Genomic DNA, 16,209 nt, shown 5'->3' with positions numbered 1-16,209 from the left:
TATTCCAGAACAGCCTTTGAAGTTGATCCTGCTGAAATGTATCTTGAAAGGGCTTTCAGTTCATCACCTAAGTCACTGATTGCTGATGCTGCATCACTGACCACCAAGTTCAATGAATGAGAACTGCACAGGACAAAAAAAGCTCGAGGGTTTAACTCCCAGATCTGTGTCTGCATTCGTCTGTTCTTTCCTCTCATGTTGGCACCATTAGCCTTGATCTCTCATGTCAGCTATCGTAATTCCTGTATCTTCCAGCTTTTTAAGAAGCACATTTGTCATACCAGCTCCTGAAGTATCATCAATGTCAATAAATTCTAGACAATGCTCTCTGATTGTCACCATTGCAGGGACATTTTCACTAGGGTCTGTTGTTGTTACAAAACGCACCATTAAAGTCATTTGTTCCACCTGGCTGATGTCAGGTGTGCAGTCCAGTATAACAGAGTAATATTTTGCTGATTTCAGATCTGCCGCAATCTTCTGACTTTTGTTGCCAGTAACTGTATGATCTCATTTTGAATTGTTTTTCCAAGGTAGTGGTGTGTATCCATTTCTTGGGTGATGACTCTTCCTAGATGCTCCTGGAGTACAGCATCAAACTCAGCTATCAGCTCCACAATTTTAAGGAAGTTTCCATAGTTTGGCACATACAGCTGGTCTGAAGTGCCACACAGTGCTAGGTTTTGGGTAGCAAGCATTCTCACAATGGCAATGAGCCTTTTCAGAACTTTTTGCCTGAAAAGAGACTTTGATGCAATCTTCTCTTGATGCTAAGCATGTAGGGTGGCCTTTAACCTTGGTCTCATCTCAAGCTCTTTCCACCTATGGAATTTCTCTTTGGTGATTTGCTGCTTCTCACGGCATGCCAGGATTTCTAGCCAGATTTTCCAGCCTTTGTTGCTGTTAGAACCCAATGTTGCTGGAACATTAGCCTGGAAAAGTTTGCAACAAAAACAGTATGCCATATTCTGGGTTTTGAGTATGATAAGCCATGGTCTCTCCACTTTGTCACCATTGGGGATTTCACGCCAGTAACGTGTTGGATGGAACTTCTATTTCATTGTCTTTGGGGAACATGAAGTTTTTCATTTGCTGTGGGCTATACAGTACAAGGAAGTCCTCAGGCTACTGCTCAAGTGGGTCCACAGTCCTGGATCATCTCGACTTAAGGAACTAAATTCAGCAGCACTGTTTCTTGCACCTCTACCACACTCTTCTCTGTCTATACTTTTCTTCAGGAATGTGCATGGTTACATCCATTGGGATAGAGATATGGATGCTGCAGTAGCTGCAGGTCACCTGCTCTCTGACTAACTGGAAGATCAGGCATCTCTCACCACAAACATCCTCACTATGGTGGAAGGTCACCGTGAACATTTGTGTCTATGGTATCTCACAGGGCTGCTTCCTGCTTAGATAGAAAAGCTTTCGTTGCTTTCTTTTTTTTTCTAATGCTGCCCAGGGGGCGTTTTCTTCTTTCACTCATGCTGCTGTTCTGTGCACATAATGGCTCTGAGCACTCAACTGAAGAGGACAAATAAGCATGTGGTAGCAGGGCCTGAGTGAGGGAAGATATCAGCGTTTTAAGGGCCTAACTGGCTCCTACTACTTCAGTTGACTGCCTGTTCTCCTCAAGTGGGTTCAGGGAAGCAGCAGGAAACAGGAAGCTCCCTGAGAACCTGGTGTCAATCAATCCAGGTCCCTGGGGGTGCTAGAGAGGTACATAAGAGGTTCCTTCTACTCTCTCTCCCTGCAGCTCCTGCTGCTTTCTGTTATTCCCTCTCACCTTTTCTCCTGCTTGCCTGTTATGTCTCTTGTGCCCTCCTTTCTCCAGCACAGCACTCTACCATCTCTGTGCATCTAGAGCAGAGAGAATACGTATGAACCAGCAGCAGACACAATTTTCTACACTCTGGGTCCTAGTGGGCCCCATACACACACACAGTCTGGCACCTGAGGCGACCGCCTCAGTTTGCTTCATGGTAGGGCCAGCCCTGTTAAGATCCCTCCCTTCAAGGGTTTTTAGGAAGTAGCAGCCTTTACTAGTCATTTCCCACAACACCCTGCTTGGGGGAATGGGAGTGAAGATTTAGTGTAGGGGGGGAATTGGCCTCATGAAGAAGGAACAGGAAGTCAGTCATGGGCCACCACCCCACCATACATAGAAGATGGTCCCAGCTCTTGTTAGGGGGAGGGAATTTGCTAGAGACGCTAAGCTGGGATAGCCAGCTATCTAGAGCTCCCCTTGGAGGTACAAATTAATCGAACTTGAACATCCAAATAAGTCACTCCAGCCCCTGGAAGTCAAACTGAAGAGTTCAGTTCATAAATCTTTTCTACCATACAAGCCAAACAGGCTTCCTGAATCTCCCCATGAACTGAGATCAGTAGGGTTAAATCACATCATCCTGTGTTTTTGGAAAGGTATGTACATACCCATGTATTTAACCCTACAAACTGTTATGTTGTTTGCAGACTGCAAGCTAATAAGGCTTGACAAAAGTGATCGGTCAAGTTTGGAAGTAAAGCTGGAACACATCTACTCTCTCATCTCTTTTATTTTTGCGTACTTGCACATTCCCTCACATTGGACAAGCATGTTAATGTCAGCTCCTGATTTAAAAAATTATTTATAAAAAAGGGTGTTTCTAAGTTTATTCAGCATATCTTTATCTGCCTTCCAAATAAGATCTCTTAGACCAGGGATTGGCAACCTTTGGCACACGGCCCATCAGGGAAATCCGCTGGCTTGCCAGGACAGTTTGTTTACCTGCAGCATCCACAGGTTCAGCTCATTGCAGCTCCCAATGGCCACAGTTCGCTGTTCTAGGACAATGGGGGTTGTGGGAAGCAGCATGGGCCAAGCTATGTGCTGGCTACCACTTCCCGCAACCCCCATTGGCCTGGAATGGTGAACCACAGCCAGTGGGAGCTGCGATTGGCCGAACCTTTGGACACAGGCAGGTAAACAAACCGTCCCAGCCTGCAAGCGGATTTCCCTGATGGGCCGCATGCTGAAAGTTCCCGATCCCTATCTTAGATAGTCATGTGGACTACATCATCAGATGGTGTAAATTAATGTCACTCCATTAATGGAGTAATGCACATTTACACCAGGTAAGGATATAACCCATGGTTTCTACAAACTCCTTTTTACATTAATGTTTCTTATGCTATGTGAGTTTAGCCTCAAATTATGTTTTCTTTGACAGAATTGTATTTAAAAATATTTTCAAAGCACTACCTGAGATAAAACCAGCCAATTAATTATGGATTGAGCTATTCTTACCTCATTTTTCTTAACTGTGTAGTTAGGAGAGCATATGAAGCTAAAGCTGAAGCCAACTTCAGGGCTCAGATAGTCATGCACTACTCCTCACTGATATCAGTGGCTGAATTTGACCCCTGGAGTACAGTGGAACCCTTTTGCATTTCAAGTTGAGGAGTCTGGCCCATTCTTGTATTTCCTTTAAAGCTTCAAGCTACATCAGAGAAGCAAGCACTAGATAGTCGTGGTACAAAGACAAGCACCTGAAAGAGAATTCCGTGACAGAGGTGGACATTATGAGGGGAAACGTGAAATACACTTTTTGCCTCTGTTTTTTCAAGGGTGAAATGAGAACTGATGAGATAAGAGCAACAGAAATTTCCCAAAAGAGAAAAAATGAAGATCTTTCCAGAATATTTTTTAAAAAATTAGAGTTTCTGAAGGTCAGTAAGTTACCAAGATGAAATGGGCTGGATCCAAAATTCCAAAGGCACCAGCAAAGGTGTTAAAGAGAACCTAATAAAGATATATCTGAAAAATCCCTGGAAATAGAGGAGGTACCTATAGAGCACTCTGTTATACTAGCTTCTGAAGTGAAAGCGTGGGCAACAAAGACCCATAAATAATGGGGAAATGCCAATCCAGTTCAGGATATTACAGAGCTCTACTTACATAAGGGATAGTTACAGTAAATTCATCAAAGGAAACTGCTCTAAGCATAGTGTAGTCGGACTTAAAACTTTCAAAGTGAAAACCCGATCCCATTGAAGTCAACGGGAAAACTTCCCTGGGGCCAGGCTTTCACCTTCAGTGGAGTGTTCAGAGAGTATATTGCCCATGCCCGATATTGTTCCGTGCTGTGTCTGACATTTAATTGGGGAGTTCTATCTAAAATCCGATGGCAAGATATAGCCCCGTAATTAGCTTGCATTTCTAAGTATTGAGTTGCAGTATAAGCCATTAAGAAAGTGACCATTCTACTTTTCTGTCCAATTATTCTAAATCATGACTTCCCTCCTCCCAGTTATTTTATCATCTGACTGTACATTACAGACCATATCCTCAGCTGGCATAAATCAGTGTTAGTCTGTTGACTTCAATGGAGAAATAATGATTTATAACAGTTGAGAATCTGGCCTTACCTGTTGATATCCAAAATAAAATAAAAACAAATGGTTCCTTCTGCACTCCTCCTGTTACTGCTGCTCATTCTGAGTTGTTTCCAGTCCTAGTAGTCCAAGTCTCCACTTTGAGCCAAATCCTGCAGGGTGCTGAGTGCTCTGCCATAGGACTCAAGGGTGGTCATTTGACATTACTGTTGCTTTTCAAGTTTTTTTGGACACTAGTATGGATGTGAATGTGATGGATAATATTTTAGATACAACAGGCACACTTTAAGAAAACATTAGACTCTCCAGTACTGATAATTTAAAAAATGAAGTGGTTACAACAATATTGCCGTGTTGGTACTAATGCTGTTTTCATAATTCTATCACATAAATATTTGTCTAGGAGTAGTGGGTGCAGGCAATGTAATCAGTAATGTACATAGCCACATAAACACGTACCTATGCACACCCTTTCGGAAGCATTGAAACAGGCGCACACTGAGCCAGAAGCATTTATTTATTTAGCATGTGCATAGTCGTCTAGCCAAGTGATGGCATCTTCAGTGGCGTGATGCCGTTCTTCTAGGCCGCCGCGGAACTGAGTCAGCAGGCATTCAGCGACAATGTGGGTCATCGTCTGTGTTGCGCCACAGCTGCACAAAGAGCTGTCACGAAGGCCCCAGTGATACTGGTTGACTGCACAGAGACCTTGCCTGGTCCGGAACCTGTTCAACAGAGACCATCGGCGACAGGGCAGGTCAAAACTAGGTCAGAAAATTGTGGGGTCAGCGGTGAGGGACTTGTTGGGGATTATAAGAGATCCATTCCTCTCGCCAGAGTGTTTCCACCTTAACATCTTGGCATGGCAAATGAGATCATAACAGGCGACATGATGGCAAATGTGCAGTTGGTTGTTTAAAAAGGTCATTGTGCAGCTTGAGTTGGCATGTATTTTCTCCAGTAACCTGCCAGTGGCAACCTCTCTTCTGACATGAGGAGGAGCAATATTGTTCAGAACTGGAAGCCATGGGAGTGGGGTCGGATGCAGGGTGCTGGAGATGATACGCATGGCGGCATGTAACTGCGTATCCACCAGTTTGGTGTATGACGATCGACTCTAAACTGGTGCGCCACCGAATATGAGGTGGCAAGAGCTGACGTCCACAAAGTTGGAACACAGCACCCCATGACAAACTTGCCAGTTTGCTAAGAAGATTGTTGCACGTCTTAACTTTAACTGCTGTCTTCTTCAGGTGGGCATGGCAACTCAATGTGCAGTCTAAGGTCACACCTAGATAGACTGGTTCTACTTTATGCTTCACCTTCTGACCATTCAGATAAACATTCAGTTCTCGGGTTGCGCTGGCGTGATGAAGATGGAACAAACTGGAGACTGTTTTTATGGTGCTTGGCTGGAGGCACCAAGTCTTACAGGAGTCAGCTAACTTTGTCATGTCCCGGTTTAAGGTGGCATCAAGCTTGTGAAACATCCAGGCCTTGGTACCACAACAGATGTTGTCTGCATAAATGAACTTTCATGACTCTGTTGTTGGCAGGTCATTGATGTAAAGGTGAACAGGGTTGGTGAAAGCAGAGAGCTCTGGGGTAACCCATTGATCTGTCATCTTCAAGCACTCATCTTCTCCCTCATATGGACTCTGAACTGCCTATCACGGAGGAACAGTTCAACAACGCCTGTAACCCAAGGTAGCAGGACCCCTGATACCTTCACAAGCAGGCCAGTGTACCGTACCATGTTGTACGCCACTGTTAGATTGATGAAAACAGCGTGAGGACTTGGTTGCATATGCTATGGCCTCGGCAAAAGCCAGCTTGGTCAGAGCTCAAAATTCTCCCCACGTCAGGCAATATGTGCTGTAGGACCAAGCGCTCCAGTGCCTTGAAGCACAGTGATAATAATGATATGAGACAATAGCTTGATGCTTGACTTGGGTCCTTTCCAGGCTTTAGGAGGCCAACAGGGTGAAAGTAACTTAAAGGACTTGCTGGTACAACAGAGTCCTGCAGAGGGGGAGGAGCCTCAACCAGAAGAGACGTGGCCTCTATCAGAAGAGGTGGGGCCTTTAAATCCCAGGGCTTTTAAATCAGGATTTAAAGGGCTCAGGGATTCAGCTGAAGCTAGGAGCCAGGCCCTTTAAATCACCTCCGGAGCTACCAGCTGCAGAGGCGGCTGGGAGCCCTGGGGTTTGGGCAGGGGTGAAAGTAATTTACATTTCTGACCCATATGGTCCAATCGCAAGCCAAACCACCTTCTACGTTACTTCACGGAATCCCTCCCATTGCATGACATAGACAGAGAAAATAAGCTACTATTACTACTCCGAGTACTGTCTGTATAATACTTCACTATTGGAATAAGCCTAGAAAAGGTGAAAACTCTACTGTCACATTTTCTCTGTGTCTTCCCTCCTCCTCCAGCCAGCTGTGGACACTAGCTCCATGCTTTCTCCCTGCCTGGCACTCAGCAGCAGCTGCGGGGCTTTCCTCTAGCTTGCAGCAGGGAGCAGGGAGACTGGCTGAGGAGGAGAGAAAGTTGCTCGCTGCATAAGAACCAGTTTAACTCAGCTGTTCCCTGCATGGTTCAGTAGCATTTTCAAAGAGGTTGCAGCAGTTTGACATCACACCATGATCTCTGCTGGGGAGGGATGGGATAGATTTTGAATTGGAAAATGGTTCCTGATTTGATTGTGTTTTTTGTGTATAGTAGATCCTCTCATCCCAGGGCAGAAAAGAACTGCCGCCTGCATCGGTCATACACACCCTCCCCACTCCCCCCAGCTACTGTGAGTTAAATTAACAAGGATGCCAGAAACCATTCCTAACCCTGAGGGCTAACCACTCAGGGAATAGCTGAGTTTAAATTATTCTTATGCAGGGGGCAGGCTTCTTCCTCCCTCAGCCAGTCTCCTTTTCTTATTGGTCCTCCGTACCTGCCCGTACCTGCTTACTTTCACCTCTGGAGGCCAATGACTTTTACGGTGCACCATATCTTCGGTAGCCTCCCTTCACTGATGACCCTGGTGAAGAATTTCACGAGCCAAAGCTGAGCACAGAGGCCAAGGTTTTTCAGGAATTCTGGAAGCATGTTGTCATAGCCCACAGCTGTTCCACACTTGATGTTACCCCGTGTCTGTTCCAGCTCTTTTACAGTGAATGGTTCTGGGCAGCTTCTGATCTGGTGTACATGTTTAAACATACGCCATTTGTTCCTCACTTGTCTTTGCACCTGTTTATCCAAAGGTGCCCTAGCCACATTAAGTAGGTGTTCAGCTACCAGGCTGGGTATCACTGAGGGTTGGCAGAGTGCAGGTGGCTGCTGCGCTGCTACAAGGCATCAGAGCAGATTCCAACACTTGCAGCTGGAGTGGGTAAAGTTCATCCTCTCGGTTGTCTCTGATTTACATCTTCACTTTCCAAGTGGCATTGCTAGAGTAATAGTGAGGTTTAGATGGAAATGGATAGCCTCTGTTACAAAGAATTTCTCATTACACACCTAAGAGTCTTTGCTGATGTTGAGCAGACTAAATAGAGATACAAGAAATGATATAGACATCCTGAGCGCGTGAACTGGGAATAAAAGACGAGACGTACATCTGTTTCTGTCTGGCTAGAAAAGCTGTTTAAGACCTAAGATGGAGAACAAGTCAAGGTAACATCATTCCCTCCTGTCTCTCCAGAAGTATTCTCTGCCCTTGTATATCAGGTACAGAGACCTTCCAAAAACTACACCACTGGATTCTGCCACCTGCATCATGGTGAGTTATACAGTTCCTAGACAACAAGCTGCAATGCAGGGCTTTACATTTACATTAAATGCATGATTAAAATAAACTGAAAGGCTCCCTTTGAATTCAATGTGAGTTAGATATGGCCCTATGTGAGAGAATGCCATGATAGAGGAAGTGCCATCTGAGTGCTTGTTTAGAAGAGGTGGGACTATGCTCCTCAGCCAGCTGGCCAAGTAGAGATCTTAGCACCTCCTATATTTCCCCAGCTTAACAGCTCAGATCAGAAGAGCAGAGTGGAGAATCACTGAGCAGGGTACTACTGAGTATCTTGCACCTTGCCTGGCTGTACTTTGGCTAACAAGTAAAAGACTGCGCAAACCATTTGCTTTTCATTTTCCATGCACAAAAGTGACATTCACTGATATGTAGACATTTGCATGCAAAAAATTCAGACTCTGTACTATGAATATTTATTTCCCAATTCTAAGCACTAATGCCAAATAGACTAGTGTTTCAAGGATGGATATGCAACCCCTTCTAGACATCACACCAAAGTGTTAAAAGAAATTGAAGTGATTCAATAGGGAGTTACTAAAACCAGGTTGTCTGAGATTCCTTGTGATTAACTAAAAATTTTGTGTTAAATGATGGTTTCCAACACAGCCCGTAGCAATAAGTTTGCCTTCGAAGGAAGTTTACTGTAGGACCAGCAGCTACTACTTTGATGAATTAATATATACAATTTAAAAGCCTATTTATTAGGAAACTACAGATAAGTCCACTACAAACAGATGAACAGGCAAACACTGCACTAGAACTGCCAACTAAACCCTTGCTCAGAAGTGGGGATGAGTAGGTAATTTGCAGCAAATATTATTTTATTTCTCTTTGTGAACTGTCTGCAACAGACTATGAAACTAACAAATTAATTTTATTTAATTTCTTCAGCAAATAATATCTGGTTGGCAGATCAATCTCTGAAGTGTATGTTATATAGGTCATGTGGCACTGTTGTCTTTCCATATTGGATGGCATATGCAATGAGTTGACACAGTGCAAATTGTGAATTATTAAGTTTATAAATGAATATACAAATTAACATTTGATTCTGGAGTCTGTTCAAGTATTTAAGTTTTAAAATTGCTTAGTATTCACCTTCACCTCTCCTGGGCTGGAATTCTGTACTTCTCCCACTCTTAGACTGTACCCTGGGCTACAACTGTTATTATCCTAACAGGTCCAAATGAGTTTGGGCACCTGCAATTCTTCCCTTTGCGAGTCTATGACCAATTGTACCCTTTGATTTATTGCTTATTTTGGAACAAAACATTTAGAGAAAAATAATTTTCAATCAACAGCCTACATGCATGTCTATCTTACCTAAAAGCTTGCCATCCTGTGATGATAACTTAGGCAGACCTAACTTCTTCATAACTCCCAGGGGGTGTTCTGTGTCTCACTCTGGTTCTCCTGAATAACGACGCCCCTCTCTTGAAAGAGTTTTCCTTTTTAACCCTGCCAAGTTCTTTTGATCTCTTGTGTTCATGGGCCTTTTCCTGTCCTGGTTCAAACCAATTTTGTAGGACTGTTGGAAAGGAGGCAAAATTTTCAAAGCCAACAATCCTGCCATCGGGCCTTAACAACTCTCAAGTGTTTGCTGAGAAGTGGCTTATCTGGAGCTTATTCTTTCCATTTTGCTTGCTTTTAAAGTTACCCAATATGTTCACACGGTAGGCATCCCAGTAACCAGATCAACATACAGTATTCATAAATTATTATAGAGCCCCTCCATATCCATCACAACGGGTGTATCACAGAAATACAAGCTTCCAATCAATCCTTTTCACATATGTCTCAATCCTGACCTGAAAGGACCTCCTCTGAAAAGGACTGTTCTGTTTGCATGTCCATTCAGACTTTGGCCTCTCTGCTGAGATTGCTAGCAAGGGAGTGAATCAGTATCAACTGGGTGACTTTATGATGTGATCACCTGTCCACCAGTCGTCAATCAGATGGAGAACACCAACTCATTTCATAAAGGCCATTGAATAATGGCTGCCTTTTTATTAAAGCCAGTTTGGTAATGACTGTTATGCTCAGTTTCAGCTAATATGTAATACAAACCAAGAAGAAAACAACTCTTTCTTACCAAGTATATTCTATGCGTTCAGAAGCTTTTTTCTTTTACTGGTTTTCCACTGTCTGGCATTCACAATATGCCCACTGAGGTAGACAGGCAATTATGTACCTTTTCCTATCTAAGCCATTTTAAACTTAAGGTTCAAGGCTATTTCCATTTGGAAAAATATTTGTACAAGCCATTTACAAGGACTTTACAAGCCACAGTATGCCAAGATCTCTTAAAATTCCAATTTATTGTGACTGAGTCTAGCTGGCACTGAGAATGAAAAAGCTTAACTATCATATGCAAGTGCCAATGAGAGTATATATCTGTCTCTGTCTACAGAGGTGAATAAATTGCTGATCAAGAAATAAAATAGGCAGGCTGCACTGCAGCCAACCGATCAATTTGCAAAACCAAAAAAAGTTTGTGATCATTTTAAAGGTCTTCTTGTCGGAATATGTATGCAGCCTTAATTCTGCTGAGGCAGATGTTATGTTACTATCTATTTTCTTCATACTTTTTAATAACCTGAGGTCTGACCAATAAGAGAATGAATGAATATAGTCCTAAAGTCCTGAAGGCCTGATTAGTGCCTTTACATATAACAACAAGGAACTCTTTAAATGCTAGTAGAACTTATTTCTCACTTTGCAACTTCTCTTGATGTCATTGTTCTCATATTTCATATTGTTATATAGGCCAGGTCTACACTGCGACTTTAAATCGGTTTAATGGCCGATATACCGATTTAACGCTGTATCCGTTCACACGACGTCGTCATTAATATCGAGTTAAACGGCTCCTTAAATCGATTTCGGAACTCCTCCCAAACGGGTGAGGTCGTGACGTAAATTCTGATAGTGATTCAGCTCGATTAGGGTTGTGGGCTGGAAATGGACTTGATTGGCCTCCTGGGTCTGGCATCCTCAGAGTGCAGCATGCTGACCGCTCTGACAGCAATGTTTTAAGAGACTCGGATGCTAATGCGGTTGCAGAACAACAGCGAACAGCCCCCGGTCGTGGGGTCGGGCTCTTGTTGTATGGATAAACATTGGCTGCGAACCTTGGTTGAACTGATCTTTTTGTCCCTTTGCCTCAGCGTGGGCTCTGATCAGCACGGCTGGCGATGCAGTTTGAAATCGAAAAGAGCTCCAGCATAGACCGTCACGGGCATGCATACTAGGTCTGATCTCCTGATGGGGGGCAAATCTGTTGTTCCAACTGCCGCTATAGCAGACACGAAATGCGCAAAGCGTTTGAATAAAAAATCCAGGATTACAAGCGCTGTGTGACAAGCGTAACGGGAAGCCAGAGACTCAAATGGACGACTCATGAAGGAGGAGGGGTACTGAGGACTCCAGCTCATCCACAGTCCACAGCAGTCTCTGAAAATTTATTTGATTCTTGGCTGAGCTCCCATGTCTGTAGGTTCAACAACAGTGTTCTGCGTTGGTTCAGGGAACAGCTCTCAGTTTATTTCCACCCACCACGTTGAAAAAAAAAGGGAAAGATTGCTGTGTATGGCGGTTGCTCATATGCACTCCCGCGAGAAAAAGGCGCCAAAGGGTTGTCTGCTGCCTTCACAAAGGGGAGGGGTGAGAGGCTGTACCAAGCACCCCACCGGGCGTCAGTGTTTTCTGAGACCCATCAGGCACGTGATAGCTTCCACACACGGGAAGTGTGGGAACTATGGGATAGCTGAAGGAACAGCTAACCCACAGTGTCACCGCTCTCTTGCAAAGCAAATGGTAGACTTGTGGATATTGGCACCGCAAACAATCGATTTCGGGATCCCACTGTGGACGCGCTAAACCGATTTTATTAGATCTGTTTTGTAATATCGGTTTAAGCTAATTCGAAATAATCGTGCAGTGTAGACGTACCCTATATAGACACACACAAACACTCACACTCCAGATTCTGTCACTAGATGCCTTTGCAGATATTGTAACAAAAGTGCAGGAGTTAATAAATAATGGCTTTGTAATACCAGGCCAGTCTGGTGTGAAAGCCTTTCGATATGGAGCAAGAAATCACGGCCCAAAGGACTGAATGGAGGCTGAAAGCCGGAGACTCCTAAATTCTCAATGCAAGTCTTCTGCCGACTCAGTGTGATCTCTTTTCATGTCAATTTCTCACTCTGCAATGTGAGGATAGTAATAGTCACTTGCCTACTTGTAGAAGTATTGTGAGGAAGAGTTGGTTAATCTTTGACCAGCACTTTGAAGATGAAAGGTAATGAGTATTATGTATAAAGAGTAAAGCAATTTTAAAGTACTGATAAATATTACTGCAGTTTTTAATCATGGCTGTCAAATGTTGGAGTGGGAGGAAGGCAGGTCCAGATAACACCTGTGTCTGTGCATATGTGTAAACGCTGTAAGGAATTATAATGTTTTAAACAAGAGCTTAAAAGCTTTTGGGAGTGTCCAGGCCTCTTTCTCCTCCTTCAATGCTGAACTAGTTGTTTATCTTAGGCCTAGATATGACAATGAGGGGCACGTAATAAATGAATTGGATAGAGTAAATAGTTTAGACAGATTAGGTTTAACAGATTACCAGTATTGAGTCTTCAGTGCCTTTGGGCCAATTGTACTGTGCTGCCTCACTGAATCAGAGGGGTTCCAGGTTCGAGCCTAGTGCTGGACAACTTGCAGTATGTCTGCCCATGTTATATTTTAGTTATGGGAATTGGCAAAGGAAAGAAAGAGGGATGGAGGTAGAGTATTACTCCTGGGGGAATTCTGCACTCTGCGGAGGGAGGGAAGGGTGCAGAATTCATACCTTCCACTGATTTCTTGGCTCCTCCGCAGAAAAATGGAGGAGCAAAGAAATCTGTGGGGAACACATGCCCCTTCTGCGGCAGCTCCAGCACTTCTGCTGGGAGCAGCTGGCAGCAGAAAGCACATCACCATGTGCGGGGAGGAGGAAGGCTTGATGTGGGTGTGTGCATCCATGGAGAGGTGTTAAAGGGATTGGGCTGGGCACCTGCCTGAACGCAAATGAGTGAGAGAGACTCACTCTGTCCCTCTCCACATTGTTGCTGCATCCTGGGCTTGGAGGCACAGGGCTGTGGCAGAGCAGAAATGTAACAACTAAACAGGCAGACTGCTAATGTTTGTTAATTGTTCCTATTTTTAGTCAATTAAGGCTCCTTTACCTTGCCAGAGTGGTGTAAAGGTACCTTACTGTAAATGACAGTAAAGGAATTCTCAGCTAGGAAGGTCTATGTGCTTTCTCACTTTTTTGCTGCACCAGAGAGGCACAATGGGGTTAGACTACAGCTCAGATCTATTTTACTTATCCATTAAAAAAAATATCAGGATAACGATTAGCAAAACTGTATGACTTTCTTGTGTGAAAGTCTGAGCAATTTAAAGTGACCTTCTACTTTACAGAACACCTAACACCAAAATAAAAGTAATGTAATTTAAATGAAAATCCAGGATTATAAATGGAATGCAGGATATTGTTTACCGAGTATTTGTAAGTTAACTTTCATGTGTTTAGGAAATGCTAATTAGGTTATTGTGATTTTTTTCTGCATGTAGTTTAAATAAATTACTAAAATAAGTGAAACTGCTGTCATTATATTGCATTATTTTGACAAATAAAATATGCAGAATTTTGCATTTTTTTGATGCAGAATTTTGCATTTTTGGCACAGAATTCCCCCAGGAGGAGAGTATGTTTCAATGAAAAGAATGTGCAAAAAGGGAGAAAGAAGGTAATTAGGAAAAATAAACAGGGCCAGGGATTTCCCACGTATGCGTGCATGTGATTATAAAGAGGAAAGAGGGAAGGGAAAAAGGAGAGAAGGAGTGCAGGAGGATAAGATAAACAGCGACGGGACTTTCACATATCTTTTGAGCCTAGAAGTTCTCATGGTACCACTCCCTTCTACAATCAACTGCTTCACAAAGCAGCCATTTGGCATACATTTAATATAAAAGTAAACATCTCAAGATTTTCAACAATTGTGAAATATTGTTATCGCTCACCTTTAAATATCATGAGTACCTGGAATGAAATCCTGGCCCCACTGAAGTCAATGGCAAAACTCCCTTTGACTTTAACGGGGACAGGATTTAATGCCTGGTGTTCCCACCAGCTTCTTCTACACAGCCAGTCAATGCTAATCCTCCATTGAAGAACACCTGCACTCATTGACATAGTCATAGAAAAGTAACTAACAGGAAATCCACAATGCCACCAAATTACTTTCTGTGGGAAACTGCCCCCCTAAGGGGATCTGTGTGCACAACTTAAAAACTCTGGTTCATATTGTGAAGTTATTCTGAAGTGTTACTATGAAAACTACGGTATCATGAATGTCTTTCTCTCGATATGTCTACACAGCAGCTGGGACATGTAATTCCCAATGGGAGTTGACATACATGCGCTAGGTCTGCTTGGGTGTGTGACTGTGGTGGCACAGGCATCAGCTCAAGCTAGCTACCCAAGTACAATCCTGCCCAGCTCCCTGGGTACATACTCAGGCAGTTAGCCTGGACTGCCATCCAAGCCACCACAGCCACACAGGTATTGTAGGTGCTATTTCAAGCAGAGCTAATGTGCATATGTCTACTTGCGCTGGCAATTACACCTCTCAGCTGTTGTGTAGACATCCCTGTATGCACCATGTCTTAGCAGCCTGGAAAAGCCTGGTTTCCCTCAGAATTTTAAGTCAATAGGAGGTTTGCCACTGACTGAAATGAACCCCTGGTCTTTATAGAGGCTGATAAAGTGCCATGCACACTCACTGGTATGGCCCTATATCAATAATAACAACCAGTAAAATAAGAACAGTAATGCATGCAACCCACTCATTCTCTCACTCACTCATCCGCAAATTAATCTGGGCTCCTCTTTTATATTCCGCCAACCACCATCAGTGCTACCCTTTGTTTTCTTTGTTTGTTGGTGTTGCTTCTAGGCAAGTGAACATTACCACAAAAATGACCATGCATAAAAGTTGTAAAGTTAAATATGAGGCTACACACTTACTGGGAAAGAGGGGTTGGGGCAGGGATTCTTTTACTGCTTTATTCTTTTATCTTTTATTTAAAGATTTTTTTATTGCTACTGGGATGAAATCATGCATGTTCCATCAATGAAATTTTAAAAATATTCCCACAATTTTTCTGTAAATATAGGTAAAATCAGGCATTTTCCAGACTTTCCAGACAGTCTTATAATCTATCCATCCACCTATGCACCCATCTAATGCATCCATCAGTGCAGAGACTAGGTGCCCTAACTGTAGTCTGTAGTGTGCCTAAACAGGATAATACTCCTGCAGGGCACTGGGGACATATACATAGGGACATCTTCAAAAAGAGAGCAGAGTGTGCCCCTCCATTCATCCCCCTAGTGCTGGCCCAGTGCTAATGCATGTGGAAGAGGGAATAGAGCACCATGCTTTAACCAGCCAACTCTGATTATTAGCGTCTAAGGCCATTCTAGCTAACTCGTCTCTTGCGCTCGTGAGGTACAAGCACAATATTCTGATTGTCCTCTCCTGGGTGCCTAAGTAATGGATAAGTGCTCCTTGTGTCCCAAACTTCCTTGCCCAACAAGAGAAAAGCAGCCACAACTTGACTACTCATTTCACTTTAATAAGGAATCTCTCTCCTTATCTCCACTCCATCCTCCTTTTGCTGAAAACACAGCATCCAGAATTGTCAGTGCACCAGTAGCCTTCCTCATGGAGGATCAGTTTAACTAAACACCACTGAGCCAAATGAAGACTGTTTGTACCACCCTGTTTCATTACTTATCAAGGGGTAAAGTTACACTTGGAAGCACATTCATCAATCAGTAGGAAAAAGAACACACATCAAATTAAAACTCCAAAAACCACCACCTTAGGGCTTTTTCCTTTTATAAGCAACATTTTCTTCCATTGAAAACAGAACTACTTGTGCAAGTGTGTATTAAAAACAACCAGCTGCTCTA

General features: G+C 43.3%; 1 protein-coding gene across 6 annotated transcripts in view; it reads right to left on the bottom strand.

The window, feature by feature from the left end:
* The window catches only part of MECOM (MDS1 and EVI1 complex locus), a 480,335-nt gene that overhangs the window by 83,096 nt on the left and 381,030 nt on the right, over positions 1 to 16,209 (bottom strand). The gene's annotated exons all lie outside the window — the stretch shown is intronic.

This window comes from Chelonoidis abingdonii, chromosome 8, assembly GCF_003597395.2.
Source record: "Chelonoidis abingdonii isolate Lonesome George chromosome 8, CheloAbing_2.0, whole genome shotgun sequence".
NCBI classification, from domain to species: domain Eukaryota; kingdom Metazoa; phylum Chordata; order Testudines; family Testudinidae; genus Chelonoidis; species Chelonoidis abingdonii.
Note: the sequence above shows the minus strand (reverse complement) of the source record. Positions and strands in the feature narration are given on the sequence as shown.